Consider the following 14,944-nt stretch of genomic DNA (forward strand, 5'->3'; position numbering starts at 1 on the left):
TAGATTATTTTAGGTGAAGGATATCCATGGTTGATATAAAAATGAAAAATAAAATTCATTACCAATATAGAGTCTAAAAATTTAACCTCATGGCTCTTTCTGAAATGTGCAACTGAGTGATACAGTTTTAGACCTTTCATTTTAATTTAAAATTACATGAAATTTTATTGTCTGTAAAATGATTATGGTGTTTAAAACAGCATAGTAATGTTAACTTCATACAGTTACTGTTATACCTGAAATAAATACTATATAGTACAATGCTGATATTTCAAGATAATTCAATGCAATGAAAAATTTTTGGGTAAAAGACATATTACAGTTTTAGCAAGGAATCAGACATGAGCAATGGGGAATAGTCTAGAACTGTTGAGCACCAGCTCAACAGCTATTTTTCTTTCTGCAGGTGGTCAAGGCCCACATTTTGAGAATGAAAAGCGGGCCAAGGTGTGAAAGGTCCACAAGCAACTGAAAGAGGACCCTTAATGTAGAGGTGACCATAAACCAACCAGGAAGTTGAAGTAGGGACTTTCCAGTTAGCAGGGCACGGACACTGACTACTCTAGGTGTCCTCAGGTTGATCTATCCTCAGTATCACTTACTTAACACCTAAAAATGTTAAACATTTCAAATACTCTGATTCTGCTAAAGGAAGTTCATATTAATTTGTGATTCTTTAGATTATATCGTGTGATTCTTTCTTTGATTCCTCTTTGTCTTTTCTTTTCCTTCGAATAATAAACACCAGAATGCATTATCTCTTAGTTTAAGGTCTCTGACTCACATATGTTCTAAAGGATGTCACTAAAATTTTTGAACCCTAATTTATAAAATTATCTTCTTAAATCTGATGATTCTCAAATGCCTTATCCACATTTATCAAAAACAAACAAAAATGTGAAACTATGATCCAAAAAAGATCTACTCAACATTATTTATTATGCATTAGATCTACTAAAGATTACTTTTAAAAAATTAGATCTACTAAACAATATTGTTTATAAAAAATCATATTCTCACACATCATTGAGATGCCATTGAGGCTGAGGATAGTTGTTGTCTATAGAGACAAGAACTGAATAATGACACAAATTATGTATTGCTGAGAGTTCTTGGAATCACCACCAGCTAGAGAAGAGAAATCTTACTGAGCATCTTCGGCATTTGATTGAGACTATAAAGGCCACTCTTTATCTCTTGTTTTTGAAATAATTTCTTCCAGGTCTCTACTGGACATTTTAAAGATTAATGCAGACCCCATCTTTATCACTTGGACTGTGATTGATTCACATTTCATTCAGTAAGATTGCTAAAATGATCAATTTCCTCAGACTTTAGAAGATTTGTGTGCTCACATCTCCAGCTGAAAATTGTGCAATTTAAAAATCTCTGTCAAAATGTGATAATATGATTATAGACATGTATATTGTAGGTCATGATCCTGAAAAATTACCAATTTAAGCTTTCATAGATGCATTCCCATGATTCTAAACACTTATCGTGATTTCCAAAATCATAAGTTGAAAATCTCTAAAGTAATTTGTTAGGAAGAAAAAGAGTAGAAATATTTTGCTAGACATAGAACTAGGGTTAGTTATTCATTTGCGAAAAGCTGAAGAAAGCAATAAATGTTCAGGTTTTTAAAGGCAAAAAAAAAAACCACATGGGATGATGGTTAGAATTTTGATTTTGATGGATTCATATGACCTAGTTGAAGTCCAAGCACTTCAGGTTCTATATACCTGGACACAGTATGTCTTGGGAGACAAAGAACAAGATTTTCCTTTTGCCTGAAGAGTACATTATTTGCATTCATAGAAGAAAGAAAAGATGAAGGCTAGTCATTTTGACTGTCTTCACATACCTAATCTTCCATCTCAAGAGTCATTTAAAGTTTTCCAAATTTTTTCTTCATTACTATAGATTATGTTTAAATTGTTTTTTCTTAATATTTAAAATGATATGTTTGTGTTTATTCATCTTTTTTGAACTATTTCAATATTGGAATTATTCATTTTGTCATGCATGATTTACTAATATTTTATATGTTGAGGTGTATAAAGATTTACTTCTCTGAAATCATTGATAAACTAGAAGATATTTATGTACAATGGTGCTTTACAAATACTAATAGCTGCTTCTTTGATAAGAAAGCAGATTTAAAAGAAGATCTACAAAATAATTTTCCCTCATGACTTCTTCCTCAATAAAGGCTTTAATCTTGAGCTATTCCTTAAAGCTTCTGCAGATAATTTGTTCCACAAGTCTTAACTGCTAGGCTCGAATTTGTTTAATTTGTACTTTTGAGGCAATATACAAAATTTTGTGCAAATATGCACCTAGTTATTTTTGTTTTGTTTCATTTTGTTACAGTGGTGTCTAAATCAGTTCCCTGTTGCTACTGCAAGAAAGAAAGGCACAGAAACAAATACTTAAACCAGGATGAATCTATAGTTAATTCAGGCTGAATCTATAGTTAATCTGGAGGCCAGAAGTCTTAAAACTAGTTTCAATGAGCTAAAGTCAAGGTGTTAACAAGGCTGATTCCTTCTGGGGGCTTTGAGACAATAATTGGCTCCCTTGTCTTTTTCAGCTTCTGTCTGTCACTGTGCTCACTGGTTTGTAGCCTCTCCTTCTTTGTGCTCAAATCTTCCTGTTCCCTTTAGTAAGAAATTTGTTTTACTATATTTAAGACTAACAGAAAATCTAGGATAGTCTCCCTATCTCCAAATACTTAAGACATATTCCCTTTAAATTAAGAGATAGGAGATGTTACTATCATGATTTAATACAAGTGTAAACTCCTGACAGTCTTGTAAGGAAAAGAGAATAATAAGAATTCCAGAATAAGAAAAGGAAAGATATTAACTCAATATCCTAACAATATCTTTATATTTTCCCAGTCCAAGCATGAGCAGAACAAATGCTTTTAAAATAAAAAGAGTGTTCATATATGCTCTAAATACATACATTTTGTGAATTAAAAAAAGAAAAAAATAGAAAAACAAAACTATTTGTTTCCCACCTCCTATCTAAATAACATTATTTGCACACATATGTATAAATGTATATGAATTGTGATTGAAAATATGGCAAATATTTAAATTTAAAAATATTTTTCAAAGTAACAGACACATTGTCTTTAATCTTGCTCAAAATATACCCTTTTGACTCAAAAGCATTTGTTCTATTGTCCTTTCTGAAGCAGTTCTTAACTTTTTTCATGTGTCTAGTTGAACATCTGCATCTCTATATCTAGAATTGATTTAAAATATTTACCTTTCATGCTCATTTTTAATTTGGAGAAGAAGCACAGGTTGCATAGTGCAAGATGGAAGAGATGGATGAGGCCACAGTATAATGTTTGTAGGATGTTTTAATATTCTGTAATATTTTAATGTTCTCTTGGATAGCAGTAAGGAACAGTTGCTATGTTTTTTGTACACATGGTAAAGACATTCAGGAGAAAGAACATTCAGAACTGCTTCAGAAAATGAGAAGCACAATGAGATAACTGTGTTTTAAATTAAAGATTTTTATGGTACTAAATTTTTTAATGAAAATATTCACTGTATATTTTGACCATCCTATGTGTATACAAAGTCTGATACTAAGCAAATAAGAAAAGTAATGAGAGAGTTCAAAATGCTATTACCTCCCAAACTTACTTAAAATCAATATTATTCTATCAATAAATAGCTAACACAGCATACATTTTAATATTAGATACTGTAGGGTATTTTCTCTGCCAGCTTGGCAAAATTGAAATACTGTTTTACAAAGTTTCTATCCGCAATATGATCAAACAGAATAGAAATTTTCATGAGATTGGGAAAGTTGAAATAATGCAGAAGCCATTTTTTTGTTGTGAAATGAAGTGCGATGCCCCGGGTACAGGGACTGTTCAAGTACATCGCTAATGATCTACTATATTACCTTATTGGTGGAATGGTCCGTTACTGAGTTCTTCCAGCTTCCACTGGATCTCCTGTAATAGGTCCTAGAAGTTTGATACCAGATGTGTGGAAAGCTCCAGCTCTATGAAAAAGTTCCCTGCAGTGTTTTGAATCTTTGAATTGGACTGATGAAAGAAATGAGCAAATAAATTGTCGCTAATCCATCCTTCTGAGTTCTTCCTCATCCTATTGCTCCTACGTTGACCTCATGGGCTGCATTTTGGACTCTTTTCTATTTCACTTTCACCTTTTCTTCAGCCTTCTGTCTTCACTGACCTACATTTCTCATAACCTTTACCATATATAGAAATAACATCCAACCATGTGGACACATTTTTTTTTCCTTTTAATTTAATAGACTATATATTTTTTGTTTTTGTTTTTTGATACTTCAGATTTTACTCAGAACCCTTGTGTAATAAAATTTATTTTTAAAAAACACTTTTAGAACCTAAAATCATTGAGCTGATAGTACAGAGTCAAGACTTTTGGATCAACTCTCATAAATGTAAAATTTGATACTTGAAATAAATCTCATATTCTGTATATTTACATTGGTTTAGGTTCTCTAAAAAGTTTTGGTATTAAATTATACTATTGATTACAGTAAAAAATTAAGAATTTAGAAATTTACCTAAAATCTTATAAGTCTACCATTTGGAGAACTCAAACATTTTTAAATGAAGAAATAGAAAATATTCCAGAAATGGTGAAACATAGCATTTCACATGATGGGATATTATAAATATTCTGTTTTCTCCAATTAATTTTCAAAATTAATCATTTTAATGAAATTTTGCTTGTATATTTTTTTTGTAACTTGGAGAACTTTTTCTAAAATATATGAGAGAGAATAAAAATCACAAATACGTAAACTGTAAATATCTAAATATAACTAGGTAAATATTCCTATCAGATAGAAATTTTGCAAAACTATAGCAGTACATTAAGCAATATGTTTTTTTAAATTTCATTACTGTTTAGATATTACAATAAAGTCTTAGTTGTGCAAATTGTGAGTTGTCCAAATTGCATCTTTTTATTATAGTCAATTAAATAACAAGATTGCTAATCTTATAGAAAAAAACATTAATTTTATTTAATTTTTTAATGTTTATTATTTTGTATTCCTATTTTACCAAATGATCATAAATTTAGTTTAAAATAGTATAAATTTATTAACTTTCAGTTTTATAGATTTTAAATAGGTTATAATGTGATGTAGATCATTGTGGGTTAAAATCAAGGTCTAACCAGGTGTTTATTTTTGGAAGATCTAGGGGAGAATATTGTTTTTTTTACCTTTGCCAACTTCAAAATTCTATCACATTCCTTGTTTTATAGCCATTGTTTTGTCACTTTCTTGTCACTGAGGCAAATATCCAACACCCACACTCTAAAGGAAAAGAGAGGTTTATTTGGCTCATATATTCAGTTCATAGTTGACTGAGTCCAAGGAAGAAACAAGACGGAAAAAGGTCATAGCAGAGGAAAATATGCTCAGCCTATGGTAATCAAGAACAGAGAGAGAAGGGAGGAGCTCAGAAAGGAGGCATACCCTTCCAGGTCACAACCCCCAGTGACCTGGTTTTAATAGCCCAATCTCCTAACAGAAAGTAAACTATGAGCTCAGCAGTGGATTAATGTCTGATGAGTGTAACATCCACCTTCCAAACACATAAGTCCTTTCAGGGACACTATAGACCTAAACCGTTAGAGCTACATTTCCACCTCTTCCAAAGTAGCAAGTTGCCACTTTCACCATTCTTTCATATCAAAAGTCTCTGTAATTCTGAACTCATTGAGAAAATGCTCTTCATCTTGATTGACCCATGTGATTGTATTAGTTCTCCTTGGCTAATCCAAGTTAACCTCCGTACTTGGATGTGGAGTTCTTAATTCCATGTGCAGAATCCTTTCACAATGAGATAACATGCAATGGATCCAGAGATTTACATACTGAGTAACTGTGTCAGTCACTTTTCTGTCACTGGGACAAAATACCCAAAATCTGTAATTTAAGGAGGAGAAGTTTATTTGGCTTATGGTTTCAGAGTGTTCAGTTCATGGTTGGCTGGCTCCAAGGGCCAATCAGCATGGTATGATGAAGGACGGCTGCTTAACCAGAGGCTGACAGTAAGCAGAGACTAGGAAGAGTCAGAGAAAGAGATGTGCCCTTCAAAAGCACAACCCAATACTGCATTTCCTCCAACCAGGCCTCAACTCCTTATAGTACACTACACTCAGCTATAAACTCATCAATGAATTAATCCACTAACACATATAGACACCCATGGTCCAATCACTGTTGAAAAGCTCCACCTGACATTTTTTGGGGACTTTTTGGATCTGAACTGTTACAGGACCTTATTTGTCTACCCTGAAACAAGTGGCTACATGATAAGAAAAATTATTCACAAAAAGATTGAAACCAATAATGATCAAATTATATCATAATTGTATTCCCATTTATGTGACTTTGTTTCCTCTAGAAACATTTTGAAATTTGCATACACATCTGACCATAACAAAGAGATATAGTTATGTTCTTGAGATGATAGACAACAAGACTTTAAGGAATTGTCATACAAAAATTGGTGTCAGGACATGGACATTGTAGGGGAGAAGGAAGTACATGGGACTGAATGATGTTCTTGGTATTAACTGACATCAGATGGGTTTTAATGACGACAATGCTTGTTGCCATTTCTGCAAAGAGTTGATGAACACATTAGTCAAAAGGTTATTCACTCTTGAAAGGCATTTGGGAGCATTCTAAATAAACTGACTAAGGCTGCAAAAACAAAAATTCGTAAGGAATATTGATATATGGGGCGGCATATCTTCTCTCTCTCTCTCTCTCTCTGTGTCTCTCTCATACGTGTGTAAGTGTGTGTGTGTGAGTGTGTGTGTGTGTGTGTGTGTGTGTTGGTTGCTGTGGGAGGAATGAATTGGACACTTATAAATTCATCTTTCTTGTTTGTCAGATTGACTCCATATTCTCATACCTTCACTTTTTGCACTTGGAATAAGTATTGATGATCATCTGGTTATTTAAACTATTGTGCACAGAAAACAGCATACATAATAAAGGCCAAACACTCAAAAACCAGTGCTGTTTTTATAGAGTCCTTTTGGATCCTTCTAAGTTTTTGTTATGTTTTCTCAAATAACAGCAGCAATTCTCATCTTCAGGATGATTCTGGTACTCTACATTTCCAATGTTTTTAGATAGAAAATTTGAAGCACTCTTTCTCAGAGATGGGTACCTGAGAGCTCAGTAAATGTAATTTGACCTAATATTTTGAACTCACTTCTATTTTCAGGTTATCTTTGCTGGTTTCAGTATTTACATTTGCTCTGAAGGCAGGATGAGTCCAAGAAAAATGAAGTTAAGAACTGATTTACCTACCATTCAGGGCAGCTCTCTGTGGATACAATGTTTTACTGGATTCATTTGTTTACAACTGGTATATGCCAAAATTAAGCTTATATGCTTGGTTATTACAAAGCTTATTAAAACTTACAATCTGTTTTGTAAGTTCTGAATTCAGTATGTTAACATTCAAAATGCCAATAATCCCAGATAACTTTTCCATTCTTTGCCTTTCAATATTTTCATCTTCATTCTTGTAATATGAACAATTTTAGTGTCAAGCCAGCTCCTATCCCTTCTAAAAAATGAAAGCCATTGAGGAGGAAATGCATCAGGTTCTATATTTTATGTTAAAATAAATTTTATAAACATGCACACATATCCCCAGCTTTTTCAAAGGGATTCCTTCTTTCCATTCATCTCCTCCACTGGTTTTCCTACCTCAGCTGACACCTATCCCATTCAAACCCGTGCAAATACACTCAATCTATTTCTTCAGCAATATGACACAATCTCAAAGATGCCTAAACCTTTTCCAAGAAAAACAAGGATTCCCAAGCCAGAAAATTGCTACTAACCTTTTCTGTTTTTTTAAACTCTTTATACATAATTACAAAATGTTGTCTCTTTTGCTTCTTTGCTATGTGGTACACCCATCTTAATCCTTTCTCTTTGTTCTGATCATGTGTGATAGTTAATTTTATGTCAGTTATGTCTGATCTACACACCACTTTTAATGATTGCTGAAACTTTCTTAAATTACCTCGTTTCCTTCAATTATCTCATATGAATCTCATTTATCTTGCAGCCAGCATAACTGATATTTTGTATAGAATCTTACCAAATATCAATTGAAAATTTCTCAATGGTTTTACATTTTCTGTTTGTTAAAATACTTCTTTTTAGTATGTTATAATTGCTTCTACATATGTTTCTGACACCTTGCTCTGGTACTTTATGCTTAGCCATTGGAGGTTCATTTAGTTGCTTCACAAATATGTTACACTAATATGTTTCTCTGACTTCTCATTTGTGACCCCCATCTGTCTGGAATGTTGAGTTCAATACTTGCCTTGCCATCCTACTTTCTGATTCTGTATAGTTACAGGGATCTTCATTACACAAATGTTTCTTACTTAAGTTTCTGCTGTGTATTGAAGGAAAAATAATAAACAACTATTGTTAAACTGAGTACCTATTAGTCTACTCTAAATTCTTTCATTCAAATCTAGGTTCTATGCCACATGTAAAGAATCAACCTGAATGTGAAGCAGTTTCTCGAAGTTTTTTGTTTGATATACAATCAATACACAGTGTAAATTACCTGCTAAATAAAATTTCAAATAAAGCAGGAATAGTTTTTTATCAAGTATATGAGAATATATTGGATTGGAGAACTGCTAAAAAAGTCATGCAAAAGAATGAAAAGCTCAAAGATAAGTTGGAGTTTCTTGAAAAGAAAGGATAAAAATTCCCTTAGACATTTGAAGCATCTCATATAGGATTAGTTTTGAAAAAAATATTTTCCTTTATGATTTTGATGTAAAAATCAAGATAAAACAAAAGGCTTTATCATGTGTTTGTACATACTTTTGTAGAAAATAAGAAAAAAGAAAATCACCACTAGATTCAATATCATTACAAGAATTGACACTTACATGAACTATACCTTACGTTAGTTAAATCCAGTGTTAAATCCAAGAGTGTGCATAATGATAATTTTCAGTTTTATTTTACATAAATTGTAAAATATATTTTCACCTTTTGTAATGAATTGTTTCTCATTTCAATTCACTTATTTTAAGGATCTTTCATTAAAAGATGTAAATAGTTTTGATATGGCACCAAATAGAATTGTACAATTATTCCCCAATAATGTAAGTTTTAGACAAGTAATGTTCCTATGACTGTGTTTGTCTTCCTGCCCTTTGAAAACTTCATAAGTATAAGCTTCTGGAGGATAAGTTAATATTGGTTTTCAAAATATTTTAACAACGATAGGACAGGTACAAGACTTGGGATTTTATAAGTACTAATGTCTAATATCCTGAATTTAAGAAATGTTGTCTTCACAGAATGATCAAATCTAATATTTGAAATTATTTTTTAAGAAAAGATGAAGTGTCATTAAGAAACTATTCAGTTAGCACTTGAGGAACAATAAAAACATACAAGTAAATAGTAAAAATAAGGAAAAGATAGAAACGAATGGAAGGTTATTCTAGTTTCTACCCAGAAAAAAATGTTCACAGAACACTTCCTCAATTGCTAAAGATTTTATTATAACAAGAAAGGAAGATAATGGTAGATAACATACATCTTCTTAATTCACCTTTTACCACAAATGAATATACAGTTAGAGTTGATGTGTTCAAAACTAGCATTTTAAGAAAACCCACTGAAATACATATGACAATATATCTCAGTTGTGCAGGGAAAAATAATTTCCAATATGATCAGAAATTGCATAAGAAATCAAGTATAAGTCAAATATTTCTTGTCAACACATGGGCAAAGCAGGTTGATAAGTTTTAAATTTCTCTAAGAGACGTGAAAAAATTTTTAAATATTTTAATAGTACTTTTCAAAAAATCAATGTAACAGTGGAAGTATTATATATTAAATCATACCTATTAAAATAAAATTAGAGATCATTTTAAAGATCATAAATATAATAAATATAACAAAAATTTAGTCATAGTGTTTCAATTGTGATTATTTTTCTCTCAATAAAAATGTAAATATCTTCATGGCATTTGATGTAAAATTTAGTAGGGTCCATGGATTGCATACACTATACATGGAATGAGAATGGTGATAGTAATATGTCAATATCGCAGACAGATACCATGGGAGAAAATCTAAATGTTTCAATATTTACCTTCAAATGGGTAAGTAGAATAAAAATCTGACATTTGATTGAAAGCCTCATTCCCAGATAATATGTATAAAAATCTCTACAAAAAATTGAAATCTTTAACTTTGTATAAGTGTATTTACAGTATGATATAATATGTATGTTCTAGAAATATGTTTCAGGGAAAACACTCCATATTATAAGCACTTCCATTAATAATTTTACTAATTGATTATAATGCTTCTCACAAAAAATAAATTATTATAAAATTTATAAAGTATAAAATTTAGGAAGCATAGTGTGTTTCTTAAACTAATTAGGAAATTAATAATACTTTCTCAGATTGTATTGAACAAATGAACTATATTATTAAGAAATAAACAAAGAAGGAAGAAAGAAAGGAAAGAAGGGAGGGAGGGTACCTCAAGGGTAAAGGGTAATACTGCAATCTGGAGACCCATCCATCCTGGGCAGCATAATTTACAGATTTTACCAATTTAAAATTTAATGCCCTCACAGACACATTCAGGTGGTGGAGTAACCGATTGATTATGCCCAAAGCAGGCTGTAAGTAATGCAGACTGTAAAGAGTGAACTCCACAACTGTCTTGTTTATAGAAGTGAGTCTGGACAAAACCTACTTGCCAAAGTCAGAGTGACTCTTACCCAAATTTGGTTTCCAGAATTAAAACCTTCTTTATTAAAAAGAAAGGTTGTTAACCACAACCTATATCTTGTCTCCTCTGTTTTTAACACAAGAATGCTTTGTCTCTTCTGTTACAAAGCTTGCCTACATCAGCAACATAGCCCTAGCAACCACATGTAGCCCCTCCCCCCAAAAATGATTATGTCACCAATAAATATCAATGATTTTGGCTGGCCAAGGCCTTTGCTTGCTCAATCACTGGTCATTCCAGTTCCCCATTTTTCTTTAATTCTGTCTCTAAGTCTTTCTTCTCATCATACATTGTATTGCCGAGCAGGAGATCAGGATTCACTGCAAGGGCCACTAATACAACCAGATTAATCTTTGAACAAAGATCTCAGGCACTACCTGATCCTGACATATAAATTTAATCATTAATGAAATGCTACATAATGGAAAATTCAAAACTAAAATAAAAGTAAATTTCAAATTTAAGAGATAAAACTAATGAAAGGAAAGAAGAAAAAAAGAGATGTAAGAATGATTAAATCAAAAGAACTCTCAGGGGAGAGGATTCAGCACACAGACTAGATGAATGAATTATCTCTATATGCAGAGAGTAGGAAAGGATTCCCTCCTTAGTCATGGAATCTGAGAATTTTAATATTTCCCTTTTGGTGTTGCAACTTCTCACATCAGAAACACACCCAGGCAAGATGGAAATGTCAACTGAGTTTCTCCACATGGTACAGATGCATGGAAAGTTTTTATGTGTGCTTCAGATGTGGGAAGCTTTATTGTCATCTTTAAACAAGTCCAGAACATTCAAATATTTTCTATTTTCCATGGATACTTTTTGTTCCAACAAGCAAGGAAATGGAGATGACACCATTTGAATTAGCACTATTTTCTTCCAATCCCTGTTTCTCCTTCTCCTCTTACTGTTACTTTTCCTTTTGGATAATAGTTTAGAATGTTTCTTTTATTTTGTCATGGGTTTTTAGCAGTGTACTGAAGCTTGTAGATCTCTTTTCAAAGTCACATTTTAAGTAATTTTTAAAAAATGCACAAGATAATAAAAAATACAATTCTGACATAACTATTTGAATTGTTACATGCAAAATTGTCATTCTGTGACTCTGTATTACTTAATTTAATGACATGGTACAGCCTCGAGTTAATAAAACCATAATTTCAAAGTAGTGATGAACATGAACTTTTAGGAAAATATGGAACAAGTGAAATGTGGTAGGTAATTATTTGTGGCAAAAATTTGTAAAATTGTTTTGTCTTACTAAAGTAGCTTGGAACTAAGATTCATAATTGAAAAAATGTGAAGTTTTAATGAAAGGTTATTAAAATAAATATATTATTATCATCCTAAATAATTTAATCTTTATACTCAACTTGTGCTCATTTCACTCTAAAATTTGGAAGTAGTCTTTGGGTAAATCTCATGTTTCTTGAATAAAGTTATATATCTTGTGGATTCAAAGTTTAAGTAACATGTGTACGTGCACATTTTGTTTTCATTTTAATATTTGAAATTTCTAGTCCATATCTTTGTTTAAATATAAATAGATAAACCTCTAAAACCTTTTTCACTATATTTCTACAAACACAGTAAATAAAACATTTGTATTGATATAGCCAGGAAAGGAAAGGTGAGATTTTAATGATGCATATCCGTTTTTGAATTTATAGTGATTGAAAGAAGTGACATTCAATTATATAATGAAAACAATCACAGAAAGTTGGATCTACCTTGCTTCATTAAATTGGCTCAGTCATTACACCTAAATCATAGTAAAGATACAAATTTCATATATCTAGTACCCTGTCCTTAGTGCCATTTATCATTTTTTGTTTAAAACAGAAACAAATAATTTACTTTCATAATACATCAAATAGATATCAGTTCATAGTATTTTATAATTTCAGATGAGAAGACAGAAAAATTGGCAAATACAGTATGTTTCTGTCTGCATAAACAAATTCAGTCTAATCCTGGCAGTGAGCCTTCCTTGAACAGTCGCAGTCTTAGAATCTTAGAGACATAATTTTCGTCAAATTTTACTGGATTAATCTTGGTCATAGTTTGCCTCCATCATCAAAAGCATGCAGCGCAGTAGTGAACCTTGTCCTAGACACATTTAATATCAGCATATTTCTATATTCTGTATTCTTAACCTTGGGCTATTGAAAGCCAGAGTTTATTATTTCATTCTAAATTACTTTCCTAAGCCTTGAAGATAAGTATATATATGGTGCAGCTTTGGTAATGGTGAGTGGTACTAAGTAGAAGGAATTAAAGGAATGAAATATTCATTGGTTAATAGCCCAAAATGTTGTGTGTAGGGAAAGCCACACATATAGAGAGATATACTACCCACAAAAAATATTGTACTAAAGGGATTATTTACTATGTCACAGAAGAGAAAATAATCTAATAATTAACATAATCCATGCTGGACAAGCTTATGAGCACTATTGGGGTTAAGAAACCACACAATTCTATTGTTTTATTCAAATAAAACTTGATTGTTAAAAAGTATTACCTCATAACATCTCTTGATTTTCTTATTTTTTACCTCAATTAAATACAATAACACAAATAAAATAATTGGAGAGATAAAATAACATTAAAGCTATTTCAGAAAACAAATATGACATTTATAAATCACTATATTCATAGTTTTTGACTTTCATGTTCAGCAACAGTGCCACCTAATATATAAGCTGACAAAAATAATGAAAAGATATGACTGAGTCTGGGAAATGCAAAGCAACACAATATATCTGCATATTAAATCAATAAGGAAAAGTACTTATATGAGTAGTAAAAACAATAACAGTCATTACATTCAATGCAATTTCATTTTAATTGCAATTTAAATTGTCTCCTACACAACACTGTAGCCTCATATTCTAAAGTAGTCATGTTACAAATTTACAATTTTATTGTACTCAGGATGCATATTAGAGTCAAGATTTTTTTTTTTTTGCTTTACTATTTACCATTTTAAAACTACATAAAGTTTTTGTAAAATATTATTTTAATGGAATTGTACTATGTCTTACACTAGACATCTGCTTCTTTAACTTTCATTCTGGCAGCTGAGTTAAAAAAAAAGTCAGAACTTTTAAACTATGGTTTTATCTTTCTTTGTTATAAAATGAAGCATCTATAATAGATGTAGTACTTCCTACCAAGATCACACCCCCCCCATTTCAATATTCATGGTTGTTTTGGCACCAAAACCTTTCCTCCATAGCTGTTAATTTGCAAGTATAATTATGATTCTTTCTCAGAGTAATAATATTGGAATGATACCATAGAAGAGCAATGTGACATTCTAGCAAGGAAAAGCTTGAATAAACATGTAAATTGCGTACAATTTTTATTCCAAAAGCTGTATGTGACTGCTGATACCTGACATTTTAAGAGAAAAACACACTATTAAAAAATTTTAAGCACTTCCATGTCAGTATATTACTATCTCTCAGTTGTAAATATATTGTAGAATTGTTTTAAGAATTAAACAATATATTTATGATATATCTAATGTGGTAACTTATTCAATAAGTGAACAATATTGATTTAAGTAACAAGTCAATTCTTAGGTGGATAATATTATGCCAAAGAAAGGAACACAGATATTTACGAACATATATTCTGCATTTGGCATTATATTAAATTGATCAACAGAAAATTTGATTTTCCTACTTTGTGCTCATCCAATCTGAAGAAAAGAGAAGCTGCATTTGCCTATTCACTTTAAAACTTGAGACATCTTTGAAATTTATTGCCTTCTAGCTATCTTTTCCTCTCCCAATGCTTATAACTTAATAGTTCTTCAAAAGTTCACCTATTTTCTCCATCTCAATTCCAACAGTACAGAAGAAACCAGCAAAATGCTTTCCATGGACTATAGTACATCATATAATTCTCTATATTAGACATAATTCTGCACCAAAAAGAGAGGTAAATGGAGAGAGAGAGAGGAGAGAGAGAGAGAGAGAGAGAGAGAGAGAGAGAGAGAGAGAGAGAGAGAGAGAGAGAGAGAGAGCGAGAGAGAGAGAGAGAGAGAGAGATTTCCGGGAACTTA

Source organism: Heterocephalus glaber, unplaced genomic scaffold (assembly GCF_053883595.1).
Source record: "Heterocephalus glaber isolate CG9 unplaced genomic scaffold, H.glaber_assembly_v1.0 deba00001577, whole genome shotgun sequence".
In the NCBI taxonomy this organism is placed as follows: Eukaryota; Metazoa; Chordata; class Mammalia; order Rodentia; family Bathyergidae; genus Heterocephalus; species Heterocephalus glaber.